We start from the raw sequence: 16,859 nt of genomic DNA on the forward strand, positions 1-16,859 counted from the left end.
TGACCTAATTGCAATCTTTCAGTACCTAAAGGGAGCCTATAAACAAGAGGGGAGTCAACTAATTGAAAGGGAAGACAACAGCAGGACGAGGGGAAATGGTTTTAAGTTGAAGGAGGGAAGCTGGATTTCCAGGAGAAGTTCTTTACTGTGACAGTGGTGAGGCGTTGGAACAGGCTGCCCAGAGAAATTGTGGATGCCCCATTCCTAGAGGTGTTCAAGGCCACATTGGGTGGGGCCCTGGGCAGCCCAGTCTAGGATTAAATGTGGATGTTGGTAGCCCTGCCTGTGGTGAATGGGTTGGAGATTAATGAACCTTGTGGTCCCTTTCAACCCAGGTCATTCTGTGGTTCTGTGATTTTATCCTTTTCCCCACCATTTCATCTCTGAGCATTCCAATGACTTAAACATCAGACAAACCAGGACCCAGCAGAGCCTTCACTGATTCAGTGACACAGATAATCTTAATCTTATAACCTTCTAGGACTGACTTTTAGTGATGACTGCAATATAACTACAGAGTATCCAGTGCACTATGTATTCTCTGAATTTAGGTTACACCAACAGCATAGAAGGGACAAGAAGGAAGAGGACAGACTCTTTAGCAATATCTGTTGTGATAGAAGAAGGATAAATGGTTTCAAACTAAACAATGGGAGATTTAGATTAGGTATAAGGAAGAGGTTTTTTATAATTGGAAAAGCACTGGAACAGGTTACCTCTATAGGTCGTGTATCCTCCATTTCTGGAGGCATTCAAGATCAGGCTGAATGGGGCGCTGAGCAATTTGATCTAGATGCAGATGTCCCTGTTTACTGTAGGAGTGTTAGGCTGGATAACCCTTAAAGATCCCTTCCAACTCAAACAATTCTATGATTCTATGAACAATAAAATAGAATAATAGAATCACAGAATCACCAAGGTTGGAAAAGACCTCCATCTAGTTCAGCCATCCATCTACCACCAATATTACATCACTGAACCATGTTGCTTAGAACAACATCTTAATATTTCTTAAACACCTGCAGGGATGGTGACTCCACCACCACCCCAAGCAGCCCATTCCAGCACCTTAACACTCATTCAGAGAAGAACTCTTTCCCTAATATCCAAAACAAACCTCCCTGGCACAACTTGAGGCCATTTTCTCTAGTCCTACTGCTAGTTATGTGGGAGAAGAGGCTCATCCCCACCTCATCACAACCTCTTTTTAGGTAATTGTATGTATTCCCTGAACCTCTTCTTCTAGACTATCCCAAACAATATAGCCAATAAACACTAAAAATAAAGGTTACATGTCACTATTTCTTGTTGTTCCATCGTTTTTTTAATTCCTCTTCCATTTCTTCAGAGAGTGTTAGCCATAATGTGTTTTGGCTTCTAGGAGCTAAACGGGAAATCATGCGGGTTAAGAACTGGTTACAGACTATAGGGTGATGACCCAGTGCAAACCCATGGGCTGTGCATGTGTATCAGCAATCCAGGAGCTCTGAGCAGAGTTAATGGGATTTGGGAAGGCATTTTTATTCCCTATAGAGGATCATTACAGAATGTGCCTGCTTAAAATAATAATGAAAGGGAAATGGATGTTAAGACTGCACTTTTCAGACTGGGACTCTCAGTGGTTAATCATCTTTTATCTGACAGAGTGCTGGCAGCAGCAGTAGGCTTTGCTCATACATGAGCAAACACTCATGAGTGTTAATGGGGCCACCTTTCTAAATGAGGTTGCTGGACAAGGACTTACTGGGCTCAGAAAACGATCCTTCAGAGAAAATATAATAAAACTGAATAGATTTCTGCTCATTACAATGGCATTATTCAGGGACTGGATCCATTTGACAGATCACTAGCAGCAAGATAATTTTCAGCCAGTATAGAGCTGAAAATACATATTTCCAACTCAAAACATGTCATCAAAGACTGAGTCCAAACCAAATTGGAACTGTGGATTAAAAAGACATTTTCAGAATGTGCATGTGTAAAAAAATAACTGTAAAAAGTTATTTCTGAGTTCATCAAATAAAATTTGTAATCTGGTTGTTTTTTTCCTTGATAGACAGGTAATTCAAAGCAAGTATATGGAGCAACACTGGTATTCTTTCTTTCTTTTTCTTTCCTCATATCAACAATTTCCAGATTTTTGGTGTTCTTTTTATTTTACTGAATTTTTTTTTTTTTTTTTCTTTTCACTTTTTCCATATCTACTATTACTTTAGAGACACCTCACAAAAATCTGTTAGCAAAGAGATCAGAGTACCCTTTTGTTGCCACACTGGTATGTGGAGACAATTTTATCCTTTATTGAGTCTGGAAGTACTCACAGGTCAGTCAGCAACTGAATCAAGGGCTGAACAATAGCTGTGAATTCTACTGTTGTAATATTAATTTAAGCTTTCAATGAAATAGTTTCCAAGGAATGGGTGTGAGGGAGTGGAGCATAATGGAAATTTCTGCAATTTAGTACCTCAATGCAATGAACAGTAGTGTGTATCTTCAATAAATTTCCCTCAAATCATCAAATCAGTGCTTCCTTGCTTTTAATGCAGAGGCAGGGAATGTTTTATTCACAGTATCTCAGCAATGGCTAAATGCATCTCAGTGAGCAATAATTTTAGAGTTTGTAAAATACTGAAGTTTTGGACCTGCTACAGTTTAACAGAAAATGAGCTCCTGAGCTCCTGGAATACTGGAGCATAGACAGTCTATCTCAGCTGTGTTTTAAATGTTGCTATCAAAATAGTAAATGAAAATCCCTTCCCAATCCCCAACATTTCCTTTAGTTGAAAGTAGATCACGGGGCAGGTGGGAGATGGGACACGACATATCTCACACAAAGAGCATCAAACAAATGCAAGTGAGAGGGCACTACTGGAACTCTAGAAATATTTCAAGTTGAGGAGTAATATCTCTCCTCATAGAGGCAATAAATACTAGATGAAGTCTATCACTGTAGAAAGTGATTTGTGACATTTGAAAGAGTTGAAAGAGGTCTTTGTCCTCTGGCCACATTTGTTCATAACAAGAACATAACACTTCAATACCCATATAAATTTTAATTGGACGTTATTAAGACATACATATTTGCATATTGAGGATAAAACTGAAATGCTGTTATCCACACTTCCCAAAGTAAAGGGAATGGAAGGAACTTAAGTTCAAAATAGGCCGGGCTTTATGACTGGACTCCCTTCTGTAGCTGTTGCCATCTGCCAACCTTTATGCCTATGGCACCAGTTTAATGAGATTTGGTAATTTTTCCTATGCCTTGATTCAGACCAAAACAGTTCAGCAGTAGATATAACAGGAGATCTGTTGGGGAAAAAATTATTAATTAGAAACTTTCAGGAACTGAAGACTCACTGGGCTGAAGAAAACCTTCGCTCGCTTTCTAAAATAAAGAAGGTACTGGATGAGGTACACTTTGCATTCTTGACTGTAGTGAAAGTGGGAACAGCTTTGTATTGTATGCTGTATTGCAAAGATGAAAACTGTGGTGTTCTATTGTCATATACAAAAGTGTATTTGCAGTAGCATCTTATGTACAATATGAAATTAAGTACAGCACTGATAAACAAGTGTTTTCACACAAGGAACAGCATCCATTACATTGTCTCAGGTTGTGTGTGCTTCATAATATTATTTGAAGAGCAAAACTCTGTTATCGGAAAGCAGTGCAGTGAAGTGACATTCATAATATCTACCATGCCATCCATTAACCTCAGCAATTTTAAATAGCACCGTAGTCATCCATGGCATTTCAGATTTCTCACAGCTTCAAAATCTGTGGGCAGTTTCTCAAGCTTTTTGCAAAGTTTCTCATGACTTGGACATCTGTAAAATTCCCCCCAGACTTTTCTTCAATTAATTTGGTTGCACACCCAGTTATTCATATCTCTGAATAAAGACAGAGGTATGCCCTAAGGACCGTGCTCTACCAAACAAAATGTTTTTTAACTCACTGATAATTTTAGATGTTAAATTATATTAGAAGCATTCTGTTTCTTAATCTTACCTTTTTGTCTCCATTTCAATATGTTTTTGATGAGCAGCTTCCCCAGCTGATTCTCATAATGAGGAGTCAAAGCAATTTAATATCGATCTTCTGGCTTTTATCAACTAATCCACCCTTTGACACAGTTGTCCTCAAAGGTTTGAACAATCTTGCTATTTAGATGCAAAAAATGCATACATTTTATAACGATATGTAATACTGCAACACTGCCCGATGTGTTGCTTAGAGACAACTGCTCAAAGCAGAATCTGAAAATATTCAGCGAATTACAGTATCACTGGACAGTATTTTAATGCTCTGTTTTCCTATTTGGTAAAAGCAATTTTTTTTTTTTTTTTTTTTTTTTTTTTTCCAGAAGAAAACAGAGGGAACCCATTTCTCTTTAGATAAGGAGTCACTGAAAGTTCACTTTTGGTTTTTAATTTCCACTTAGTTGCTCTTGAGTTTGGCCTCCCTCCTGAGGTTCATTTTGCTGAATATTTTTGTTACTCACCAACTGTGAAAGAAAGAGTATTAAATACTGCTTCACTGATGAATTTTCTTCCTGGATATGCACTCAGGCAATATATAAAGGTAGAAGTGGGATGCTCAATTTTGGCATGCTGGTTTTTTGTTATTTCTCTAATCCACCAAGAGTAGAAATCATTGGTGCCTCTTCGTTAATTATGATCTCATGAAACTGGTATTATTTTCTTGCTAGAACTGATTTGGGTTTCAAAGAACAGAAGCAGAACTGCTATGACAACAACACCTTTACATTACCTCTGTTAAGAAGCAGGGGTAAAATGAGTTCCTTGACACAAATACTTCTGTATTTTCGATATAGATGTGTGAGAGGATGTTGTATCTTCCCTTATGGCTGGCCAAGCTACATAATGTTATGTAACCTAATTCAATATAATACAATATGAAAAAGACATTTAAATTTTCAGACAAAGCTAGTGGGTAAGAAATAGAAAATACACTGGATGTACTACCTCAAATCAAACACCCAGCTTACACTAGTGCTAAAAGAGTGCCAAAAGTCAATTCTTATATGTTTAACTTGTTATTCACCTTTTGTGATTCCAGCATTACAGAGAGAACCTGCCCAGTTTTAACTAGCTCGGATCACACATAAAAAGCTTCACATTGGAGATGGTGTAGACTTGAGACAAAGGGTCAAGCTTAATCTCAAATTCCAGATTCTGTAAGGACTACACATGCTTCATGAACTGGGAGAATAAAATATAAATTTGTGACCTGAATGCAATAAGAGAAATGTGGTCACTTTGGATCAGGGTTGTAATACACACTAAATTTGCTTACTTAAAAATCAAATTTGCAAAAGGTTTATTTGTATCAGGGTAGTTATAATTTGCCAGCTCCTAATGAACATAGGTAGCAACTGCATGGAATGGCTTAGTGTGCTTCGTCAGAACTACGCCGTGCCAAACTAAACACTCATTTGGAACTGGCAGTTTTCCTATTTGCCTAATATGTATACAAACAGGACTTAGGGAGGGAAGACAAAAGTTAATATCTGCTTGATATGAAGGATATTGGCCTTAAAGACAGTGATGTATAGAGAAATACATTATTCCTACTTTATAACACATTTCAGTTCAGTCTACAAGTCACCTTTTTTTCCACACAGAAAACTGTAAACTAACAAAACATCAAGATTGTGTTTCATAAAAGAGTATCCAAATTTTTAAGATGATTTTCTGAAGGTCATTTTCTGTAATGTTACAGCGATCACCACCTTATTAAATTGCCTACTGCTCCAAATTTAATGAGAGACTGAAAATTCTCAATGGTAATTGGAACAGACGATGTCTTTAAAGAGAGAGAAAGTGAGTGGGCAGCTAACTGAAGCACAGAATAATGCTTATAAGCGTGGATGTGCAAGAAGCCTTTCCTGAGAAAAACAATTAAAGACTATTTTATTTGGAAAACATTGACTTTTTATTTGTGCTACTCCACTGGAGTCCTGGAGATAGTTATCAAGCCAGCATCCTCGTTCTTGCCTCCATTCGCAGTTTCTATGGTAAACTGAATGGTTTCGCATTTTTCAGAATGAAACATTTGTGAATACTGTTATCAACTCTCTAACTGTTTTGTTTCTTGCAGTGTATTTCTTTAAAATAAAAAGTCTATTACTCAAAACAAAGCCTTTCTCAGGAAATCCAAACACACACGGAGATACAAAGACAGCGATGACTACCTAATTATACGCTACACCATGTCTACATTAGGAAATAAAAAGCATTTTCAGCTTTATTAACATGAAGTCCTGGAAAGGCAATAAGCATTATTTATGCTCTCGCAGTAAGATATATTGAAAAAGTATTAATGGGGATTGAAATGGCACTGAAGAAAACCTCTGTCAAGTATGTGGCTCAGATGTGCCTTATGAAGATAATGATAAAAGGGCAATTCTTATTAAAATGTCTGCATTTTTTAGATCATAATCAGAATTTCATCCACTGAAAGATACAGCCTACTTTATGTAAATGTTATTGAAAGGAACTCCTATGAACTCAATTGTATAGAAGATTAGGCAAAGCAATTGCAATAGACCTTCTTGGTTCATAACCTACAGAATTACTGATACTATGATTTCCTAAAGCCTGCAACTCCATCTTGATATCCATATTTTACCCTGACTGCAAAACGTGTATCAGAAATCTAGACAGACTAATTTGCAAGTTAATACGTAACATAAAAGCAAAATTTTGGTTTATTCAATAAAATTGCAAGCACTTAAGACTCCTTTATAAATATCATTGAGAAAGCAATGGTTCTAAATTAGAGAGAAAATAGTACATGGAAAATCCATAACTCTGCCCTGGCTCTCTAAAATAACTGGCCAAGCAATTGGAAGCTGCAATGAGTTGGGGTCTTCAGGTCACTGCTACAAGAACTCTGCAGGCGTCCCAGCAGTAAATAAGCTCTTTCAGAAACAGTATCTGATGACCCTTGTCTATTCTGTGCCAGGAGCATGTCAAAATAAAGATGAATTGTGGTGCGAGTCTGGGGTTAAAATCTGTCCTCAAGCATATGACCATGGTTTATTGCTCATTTAAAGAGTGACTTATTTTCTAGTTACCAATTTTCTTTTCTTTCAGAGCAGTTATTTTATTTACAGTCATATCTGTTTGGGTGAAAAGGACAGACCTCAACTCTTATTCATTGGTCTGTTATAAGATGTTTAACAAGTAGGAGAGTGGTAAAGTGTGCAAAACAAAGAGCAACACCAAGCTGTAAGCAGCAGAAGAGACTGAAGCGTGAGCAGCCACAGGCATGAGCCACATGTTCCAAGCAGGCAGTAGAAACGGGCATCAGTAAAATGTTATGTTTCTTTTGTTTTAAGAGAAAGCAAATTCAGGCACAAGGAATTCCCTCCAGGTCTATTATTATTTACAATGGATACAGATATCACTCTTGGCCTGATGTTCAAGAAGAATGGAGGGGTGGTGAGAACAGCAACTACCAGCAGAGTTCTTGTGTGCAACAAAAAGGGACTTGGCTAATAATGGCTTACCAATGCTACCACATTGTAAGTTATCATAAAGAACTGAACAATATCAAAAAGAAAAATGTCTGGGACAATAATATTCTCAGCTTGCCTTCTAAAAGGCTTCAGGATAAGAAATATGTTCTTTTAAAAAGCTTATTGCTTAACTTTGCCTAAGAAGACTGAAATACTTTTGCTAATACCATCAGTCAGTATTACTTTCTGTAGGCCAAATTATGTACTGATCTACCTCTGCAAGCAGTAGCAGGTGCTCTAGTCTCTGGTAATGCCCTCCAACAGATCATTCTGTGGGACTTTTAATTGCAAATGAAAAGAAAGAACTTTTTGCAGAACCCTCTGCTCACATGAAGGTTAGCCTTGTACCAGCTGTCACATCACAACCCAAAACTTCCTTTCCTGCAAAAGGTAAGAAGAACATAGCAGAACAAGAAAGCGTGCACAGGTGACAGCCTCATATTGCTGGCATAAGCTCCCCAGGAACCTTATTCCATCAGCAACACAAATCAGTCCTTCAGCTCTTCTGATTACAGGTTACGCAGCATTTGTTCCCTTGTCAACATCACAAGCTCATGATTATTCAACAAGGGAAGACACAAACCTGGGACTCATTCTGATGTTTGAAACAAAAAGAAAATCTAACAATGTTTCTGCTCTAAGTGAACTTTCAAGCCAATGTTTACCAAATGGTTTGCAACCAGTGAAAGAAAAAGAAGGAAAAAAAGAAGACAAAGACAGAAATAAGAGAGAGTATAAATGCTAGCTTACATTTTGAGCCATGTTTTCTTCAGAACTGGTTTCCAAATTGCCCAGATTTTAGCAGAATTTTAAGAAAACTGGTCAGTTCTCTAGTGTCCAAACCACTGCCTTAGAGAAAGACAGTCTATGGCAGAAGAGAACAGAGAGGAGAAAAGCAAGATAAGAGCAAGACAATTCTGATTACTAAACTCCTCACTGGCTATTTGTCTCACCTCTAAGAGAATCACAGAATCAAAGAGAAAGAAGAGAAACCACGTTTTATTATTCTTTCCATCTGAAATCTGTGGGGTAAAGTTAATTTACATCATGACAAAGAGATTCAGGAATAATAAGGCATAAAGTTATAATAGCAAAAAAAAAAAAAAAAAAAAAAAAAAAAAGGAAAATCAATAAATCCCCACATCATAATGGGTTTCACTTCATTCTCTGAGAGGTACACATTGCCATTAATTTTGCAGGCTATACACTAAGATAAGGACACTTAGTCATGAAATCACTGTCAGAGAACTGGTAACTGTCAAGAATTTGTTCATCACAACACTTGTTTCTTCTTGATTCACTTTAACTTGAACAAATCTGAATATTAATGCACAACAAAAATAGTAGTCTTTGCATGCAAAACTTCTGTGTTTCACTGAAGACACCCCCACTTCCTCCTACCAAACAGCTGCGTAAAACAGTATATTCCAAAAAAATTTACTTAACGCTAGAATACTGAAGAATGGCTGATGTAAAAGGAAGTCTCTTTGTCAAATGCCTTGTTTAGTGAAGGCACTTGAATGTATTTTTATTTTGTTTACCCATTATAAAGCTGTTAGTGTGTTGCATAACTTATTGCAAGCTGGAATTAATCTACAATAAAGCTATGATCTGAATGAATCTTTAAGGAATTATCATGACTTTCTACACCATCTATTGGTGAACTGGAAAGAGGCAATGAATGAGCTCTTACTAGGAAATTAAACACTATGGACAGACAGAAGAATCTGTCATTAATCAACTATTCAAATATGCAGAGGAAGCAGAAATGTGTTGAGAAGCACCCATTGGGTCCTAAACAGGAATAGCAAACTTCAAGGTAGGCACACGGATCAAAAGCAATAGTTCACAGTATTTATCTTCAAGCTTACCAGTACACTAAATAAAGCTGGTTACACCCTGCTATATGCAAGACTTTTGCTGGTTCTGTTACTGACAGAATTTGAACGATGAATACCTGTTGTGTGGATGTGTTACTTTCACAAGCTCGTGCTAATGTCTAGATTCATTTCAGCCTGCACTGTGTTTGTGCATAATGGCATTAGCCAAATCAGCATAGTTTGAGTGCCCCGATGGGTTGTTCTGTGAAGATTTATTTCAGGAAAGAATTCTCATCCAGTAAAGTCTGCAGCTGTTCAGCAATGTACTGAATAGCTTCCAGGCTGGAAGGACATGCAGTGACTAAGTGTGCAGAATGAACACTTGTTTTCATCTATAGTGTAGGAAGCTCATGCATGGTGACCAGGTGGTATTCTCTCAAGCCTGGCCTATTTTTGTTAATACAGTATTCTTGATGATTAACAGCTACATGTAAATTGTACACTGGGCCTCATCTCAGCTAATTTGCCTGCTTGTTGTGCAGTATCCTGAGTGTGATCATACTGTCCACCCATTTAGTGCTAATACCAGCTTCCTGCAGATACCCAAAGAAGCCAAATCCTTACCGAAGCACAAGGCAGCTGCATTAAAAAACTTGAACAAAACTGCATTGTGCTGAAGCCCTAGATCCAAGATAATTTTCTGTCTATACTATTCTAAGACAAACACAAGGACGCTCCTATTATCGATGAGAAAACAGATAAAGGACTTTGCATAATGCAAGACAGAGAAAGGAATCAGCCTGTTAGAGATATTCATTCATTTGAAATTTGCAAAGGAAATTTGGCACAAGTGTTACTCCGGAGGGTTTTCACCTCAGACTCTCCCTATACTATAAATGAAGCACTAAACTATTGCACACAGATGAGAATTTCACCACGTTTCAGTATTAAGTTTGCAAATATGACCATCAAATATCATAAAAGTACACTTCTTCTCTCTCATGAACAGTAAACAGAACAGATATTTTAGGCAAAAAAATATAAACTATTGGCCTCTAGTGGGGATGGCGGGGAGAAACTAACTATAGCTTAACATCAGCTTCCCTAATACTAAAGTTGATTTAAAAACCTTATTTTCAGGATGACAATTTCAGTCAGTTATGTGTAATTTCTCTGCACTTGATGTTCACTTTAACAGAGTACATCTCTATAATTATAACTTCACTGTACCCATTCTCTCAGCGGAGCTCCTACTTTGAAAAGGGCCACATTTTAATTAAAGAGAATGTTTTCTTCTGTGCCTGTGATGCCCATGCAGAACTCCATGCAGAGGTTTCCTCTGGTCCAGCTGTTTACATATATAATGAATGGGTGCAAAGTGGTACGGTATCCGCAACCCTAATGTGACTGACAATAAAACTTCAGCCTCTCTTGCTCACAGGCTGCCTCCATTTTTTACTTTAACTTTCTAATTGTTATGAACAGTGGAATTCATAATACTTTCTTCCTGTGCTTCTTTTTTTCCCCTTAGAATTATGCTGAGGTAATATTGAGACATCTTCAACAGTTACAATGATGAGAAATATTTATACCAATTGACTAAATTGGAATAGAAAAATCCGTTCCTATTCAGACCTAAAGATTTAACTGAAAGAAAACTATAATTGGTATTTTCTTTGCATGTACTGGGCTTAGGCATAGACCCAACAGGACCAATTAAGAGCTAATTATTTCCATTCAATACACCTTGTAATATTCAAAATAAAATGTGCTTAACCTAACAAGGAATAACATCTACAATTCCTTCTCTTTCAATTGCCAAGCAGCAAAGAAATCATACTAGAGATAGGAGGAACAATGTTTGTATGTTAACATTTCATTGAAAGATTTTGTGCATTCAACAAATTTGAAAAAATAAATTATCCATTTTGTACCATATTCCAAGCTAATGACCTAATTAAATGTCTGTAAATTGTATCCTATGCTACTGCAAATTATAATCAAAAGAAAAACATTACAGTGCTCTATGTAAATCCCTTATTCACACAAAAGGTCTCATATCATACCACTATAGTTTGGCATTTCAGATCACAATTATTGGTAATAGGTGATTTTGGAGGTGTGCTACAACCTCCTCCATACCAAGAAGCTTGGCACTGAGCTGCTCGGTGACCACACTGTAACTTGCTTGGGTGTCAGCAGTGTAGGTGACATGGTTATAGTGCCACAGAATGTTTTACTTTGAAAAGGACCTCAAAAATCATAGAATGTCAGTGATTGCAAAGTACCTTGTAAGACCATCTAGTCCAATCCCCCTGCAGGAGCAAGAATTAGGTCACACGGGAAAATCACCTTGTTCCAAGCCCCATGCCATGGGTTGGGCTGCCAGCCACTAAGTCAGACTACTCAGGAACCCATGATGCTGGCCTCGAGTGCTTCCACGGATGTTGCAACCACAACTTCTCTGGGCATGCTGCGCCAGTGCCCCTACACACCCTAAGAATTTCTTCCTAACATCTAAGCTAAATCTTTGTAGTTTAAAGCCTTTCCTCCTTATCACTATCTGCCAGTGTAAAAAGTCAGCCTCTGCCCTAATGACAAGCTCTCTTCAAGTACTGGAAGGGTGGCAATGAGGTCTCCCCACAGCCTTCTCTCCTCCAAGCTAAACAAGCCCAACTCCCTCAGCCTGTCTTCATAGGAGAGGTGCTCCAGCCCTCTGACCATCTTTGCAGTCTTCCTCAATCCAACATGTCTGAATCTTTCCTGCACTGAAAGCCCCAGACCTGGATGCAGTACTCCAGGAGGGGCCTCAAGATGGATGAGTAGAGGGAGACAATCCCATCCATCTCTTGGCTAGCAACCACTCTTTTGGAGCTGATCATCTTCCCCCTTGCAGCAACAAATCTAGTGGAAAAATTACTACCTCCCCTGTTCCTTCCAACAGTTTGTCTAATTTCATAATTTTCCTTAGAATAACAGAGCTTGCTATGCGCATCCCCACTGCACAATGTGTATTTCTGGTTAATCAAGCTTAATACACAGAGGCTGAGGAACAAGCTGACAGAATTGAGACCCTCTGGAGGACATAGATCACTGGGGCATAGAACAGCCCTGGATGCTCCCACATGAGCTGCCAGTGTGTTACTGCTGTTATTCAAACATTTAAGCACATCTTCTAGGTGAGAGCAAGCTGTACGCCATTGTAACTGTTTTTTACCACATTTCAAGCTGGTCATTCAGCACCCATTCCAGGTGAGAATCTTCTTCACTTCCAGCAGAGGCACTACAGATGCCTCAAGATGCCACTGCCGAGTGTTCACCTCTAAGAGCGAAATAAGAACATAAGGAATAATTCTCACCAGTCAAGAATCTGTGATACTCAAAACTGTTCTTAGGATCACAGCAAAAACCTGTGAATCCCACTTGCAGTCAGACCCATTCCACATATTCCTGGGACACAGACTAGAAACTACCCCCACAATCTCACAGAGGCTTTTGCCAGTCAACATCAGGAAATAACATTCACTTGGAAAACTGTCTTACTATAAAGTCAACACGCACAACCTCTCCATACTGTTTTATGCCCCAAAGCAGAATGCCTTCATCCAAGTAGCTGCCCATTGGGTTTTGCTCTTAGTCTCAGCCACCACTCATACATTTATAGGCACTGTCTTAAAAAGGGATAGTTGGGGAGAAAAAAAACCAAACATCTGCCAAAAAACCTAACAAGGTTTTGCACGGAACAATAAGATCTGTGAACTGCACGGTTTTATTTATTAATACAGATGTAACCTTGGTCTTTATTGACAATCCAGATGAAGTCATAGCCATCATTTTTAATCTAAAATAAGAAGAAAATAGAGCTCAAAGCAACCATTTGAAATGATCAACATGTTCATGTTCTCATGGACGTTTCCACCCTTAACACCAAGGGGGGTACAGGGTTGGCCAGACAAGCTCAGGACTGGCTTTTCTCATGTTGGCACCAGCCTAAATTGTTCTTGGGATTGCAACACAGGGCATCCAGACCCACTGCAGTGCCCTGCTGGAAGCCAGTGCACATACAACTCCAGTAACGTGTTCCAGTTCACAGTATCATCACCACTAAGTCTGTAGAAATATTAATAAGGGTAATCAGAGGTTCCAGAAGACCTGTGGGAGCTACCGTAGTACAGAGAGAAACAACATTCAGATCTCTTACCTAATTTCTCACTGTTGAATTTTAATAGCACTGCTGAAATAGGATAGTATCTCAGCACAGAATTGGTACTGTGGGAAATTAATTTATGAGTGAAAATTCAAAACATGTCCTGCATTCAACTTTAAAGGAAGATGTGGATTGCATGTCTCTGTTGCCTGACCCTTGTCATGCTCCTGGCATCAATCCAGAGACTGCTCAGGTCTGGCAAGCCCACATGTCTGCCAAGAGGACAATCTCTTGCCACCTTCCGCACTGTTGTAGCACAGCTCATAGATAATTACCACCTCATCAACTTTCCAAAATGTTCCCCATCCATCTTACCCATTCTGCTCACTAGCAATTGTCAGGAGCTTTACATATTTGAGAGTGTAATCTTCCTTTGCTTATTATTTGTTTTTATTATTATTGTACCATTATAAACTCATTACAGTCTTCTCTAGTTTCAATTATTGTATTTTTTTTTCTGAGTCACTGTAATTGCTTTTAGTTTTTAATAATGTTTAAAATTTCCACTCTCTGAAGCAAGCATTATCATTCCCATTATAAAATTCAGTTAAGAGGTTGTCAACAGTCTTGGATTGAACTACTCTTGGATTGATCTTTTTGCAATGCATGATACATGGAGCCTGCCTTGCCAATGGCTCCAGCCTACAAAAGTAGATTCACTATTAAATAACAGGCTCATCAACTTACAGGAACTCATAACAAAACTTATCTTCATATTTGCAGGAAAGACAAATACGTTATGATATGCTTAAAACCCAGAACCATTATATATTCGTCCAATTGTGGGAATTACTAATTTTCTACTGTGGGTGTGCTCAGCGATACTGTAATTTTAAGACAAGACTGAACTTTCATGACTCAGAAGCCATCAAGTTTACAAAACATAATCATATCAATAAAGTGCACTAACGTAACTCCCCTCTGTCAGATAAATAAGGTAACTTACTCATTTCCCTATTATTTTTCTCAAATGTGAGATTAAGTGCATCCCCCCCAAAAAACCAAGATGTAGTAAATAAGATCCAAAAATTAATTCTGAAATGTTTTCCTGCATGGCAGGAGTAGTGTAAATAGTTAGGAACCCATGGCTTGTCCTTGAAAAATGTTCGCAGAACAACTGTTATAAAATTCAATGATATCCTCATTTAACATCAGCACCTCTGCAATCACATATGATTGAATTCATTTACATGCTTCTGATATACCAGGATGGATGTTTTCCTAGAAATTTAAGTAAATGCAACAAAAATACATTCATATTTAAACATAGTTGTTTTGCTGTGTTGTAGGGTTTTTTTTCAGCGTGAAATTCCTTAATTACTCTCTTGGCACTTAGCAAAATACTACTAAAAGTTTGGGCTTTTCTTTCTGAAAGTAATTTTGGACCTGCATTCATCAGCATCTCAGCAATGGCTCGAGCCTTCCTTTATCAAGTAGAATTATCTAAAGACACGCACAAGTCCCTCTGCAGTGAACACACAATTCTCACATGCAACAAGAAAAATATTGTGCTAATCTCTTCAATACTTTCCAATGTTTAGGGAAACATGTCTTATAGATGCCATCTACACACATCAAAAGTGTGAAATATTTACTTTTAAATATTCATAGTTTAATACTTTTAAAAATTCACTTTGAACTCATAAAATGGCTTAGGTTGGAAGGGAGCTTAAAGAACATCTAGTACGAAACCCTGTGCCATGGGCGGAGTTGCCAACCAACAGACCAGGATGTTCAGGGCCCCATCCAACCTGGCCTTAAGCACCTCCAGGGATGGGGCACCCACAGCTTCTCTGGGCAGCTGTGCCAGTGCCTCACCACACCCTAAGTAAAGAATTTCTTTCTAACATCTAACCTAAATCTCCCCTCTTTTAGTTTAAAGCCTTTCCCCCTTATCACTATCTGCCCATGTAAAAAGTCAGCCTCTGCCCTAATGACAAGATCTCTTCGAGTACTGGAAGGGTGGAAATGAGGTCTTCCCACAGCCTTCTCTTCTCCAAGCTTGGATCCAGCAAATCGCAGCCTGACATCCTGCTATTCCATATTACGCCATGCAAATACACTCAAAAGCACTGAGAGAAAACTGTTCTTCAGGTTGTTCATCTACACTTTAATGATCACTTTAAAAACAGAAAGCTCCATCCATGATAACATAAAGATGAAAGTTAAAAATTGTGAAGTTACAGATAGCTGGGAACAAGATAGTAATTTAAGTGCAAGTTGCAGAATATGCAGGATGCATTGTACAAGTAGCGGGCTCTGATGGAACTAAAACTTGAGCCTGCTCCTGAAGTCCTTTTTTACCAGAAAAGCTGCTCACACACAGTCCATTATTCACAAACAGAAGGATCACTAAATCATCATGCTTAGCCTCCATTGCTCCAATGACATCCACCTTTTACTCAAAAACTCCAGTCAGCTTGGTTGTGTAAGATGTAACCTCTTAGTGCTCAGTGGGCCCATGCAGTGGTCTTAGTAGCAACAGCAGGTTGCTATCATGGTCACTTAAATTCCAATACTTAAAGCATTTTCAGAAAAATGACATGCAAAAAAAATGAGGAAAAAAAATCTACATAGAATAACTTAGAGAACTTAGAGGAATTTTAAAATATATATAGAGATATTTTAAATGTTTAGTGCTTACCTCACAGCAGCTAATATCAAATTTTATATTTAGCCGAATTGGTAAACAGCAATTACATTCTTATAAGGCAATCAGTGCATACATGCTATGCAAGTAAATGAGTAGAACAGATTTATGATCTTTAGATTTACCTGAAGTGCACCAGCAAAGTATTTGAACAATAGGAACCCTGTAATTTTCAATACAACAAGGTGAGAAAGGCTAAGGAGTGTGGTGTTCAGAGGGGTTGTTGTTTGGTAGGAGTTATAGTGTAAGCCTCATGCATATTCCATAAATATATCTCTGACTGACAGGCCTGGTCTCCCTGAGCTGGAAGGGTCAAACCCAAGTTCCTTTTCTACGATAGATGTGATAGAAATCAGACCTGAATAGGAGAAATGTAGAATTTGCTACAGAAATGGCCATTTCATTGGCTAACTGTTCTCATCACTACAAAAAGTTGACATTATATGCAGTCTGTCTGCATATTCTTATTTTACTTTTCCCAGATAATTTGAAGAATTTATAATACATAATGCTATCACTCTGGAATAATGCTTATCTAGTTAAACCCAAATACACCTTAATCTCTGAAAACCCAAAGATCAAACTCTAAGTCAGACCATGAGGTCTTTTACCCAGGCCTTAAGGTGCTGGAATTT

At 38.1% G+C, this 16,859-nt stretch overlaps 1 protein-coding gene across 11 annotated transcripts in view; it reads right to left on the reverse strand.

Moving 5' to 3' along the window:
- The window catches only part of DLGAP2 (DLG associated protein 2), a 440,056-nt gene that overhangs the window by 329,608 nt on the left and 93,589 nt on the right, over positions 1–16,859 (reverse strand). Inside the window, exon 1 of one of the 11 annotated variants that reach the window (XM_032443250.2) lies at positions 4,013–4,116. The exons of 8 other annotated variants lie outside the window; for them this stretch is intronic. The gene's annotated coding sequence lies outside the window, so the exon portion shown is untranslated. Of the gene's footprint in view, positions 1–4,012; positions 4,117–16,859 lie in introns of those variants that run through there. 2 more of the 11 variants (XM_085542134.1, XM_085542135.1) reach the window with 2 other exon arrangements.

The sequence above is a fragment of the Coturnix japonica genome, chromosome 3 (assembly GCF_054131305.1).
Source record: "Coturnix japonica strain WE chromosome 3, WE-NBRP24, whole genome shotgun sequence".
Lineage (NCBI taxonomy): Eukaryota > Metazoa > Chordata > Aves > Galliformes > Phasianidae > Coturnix > Coturnix japonica.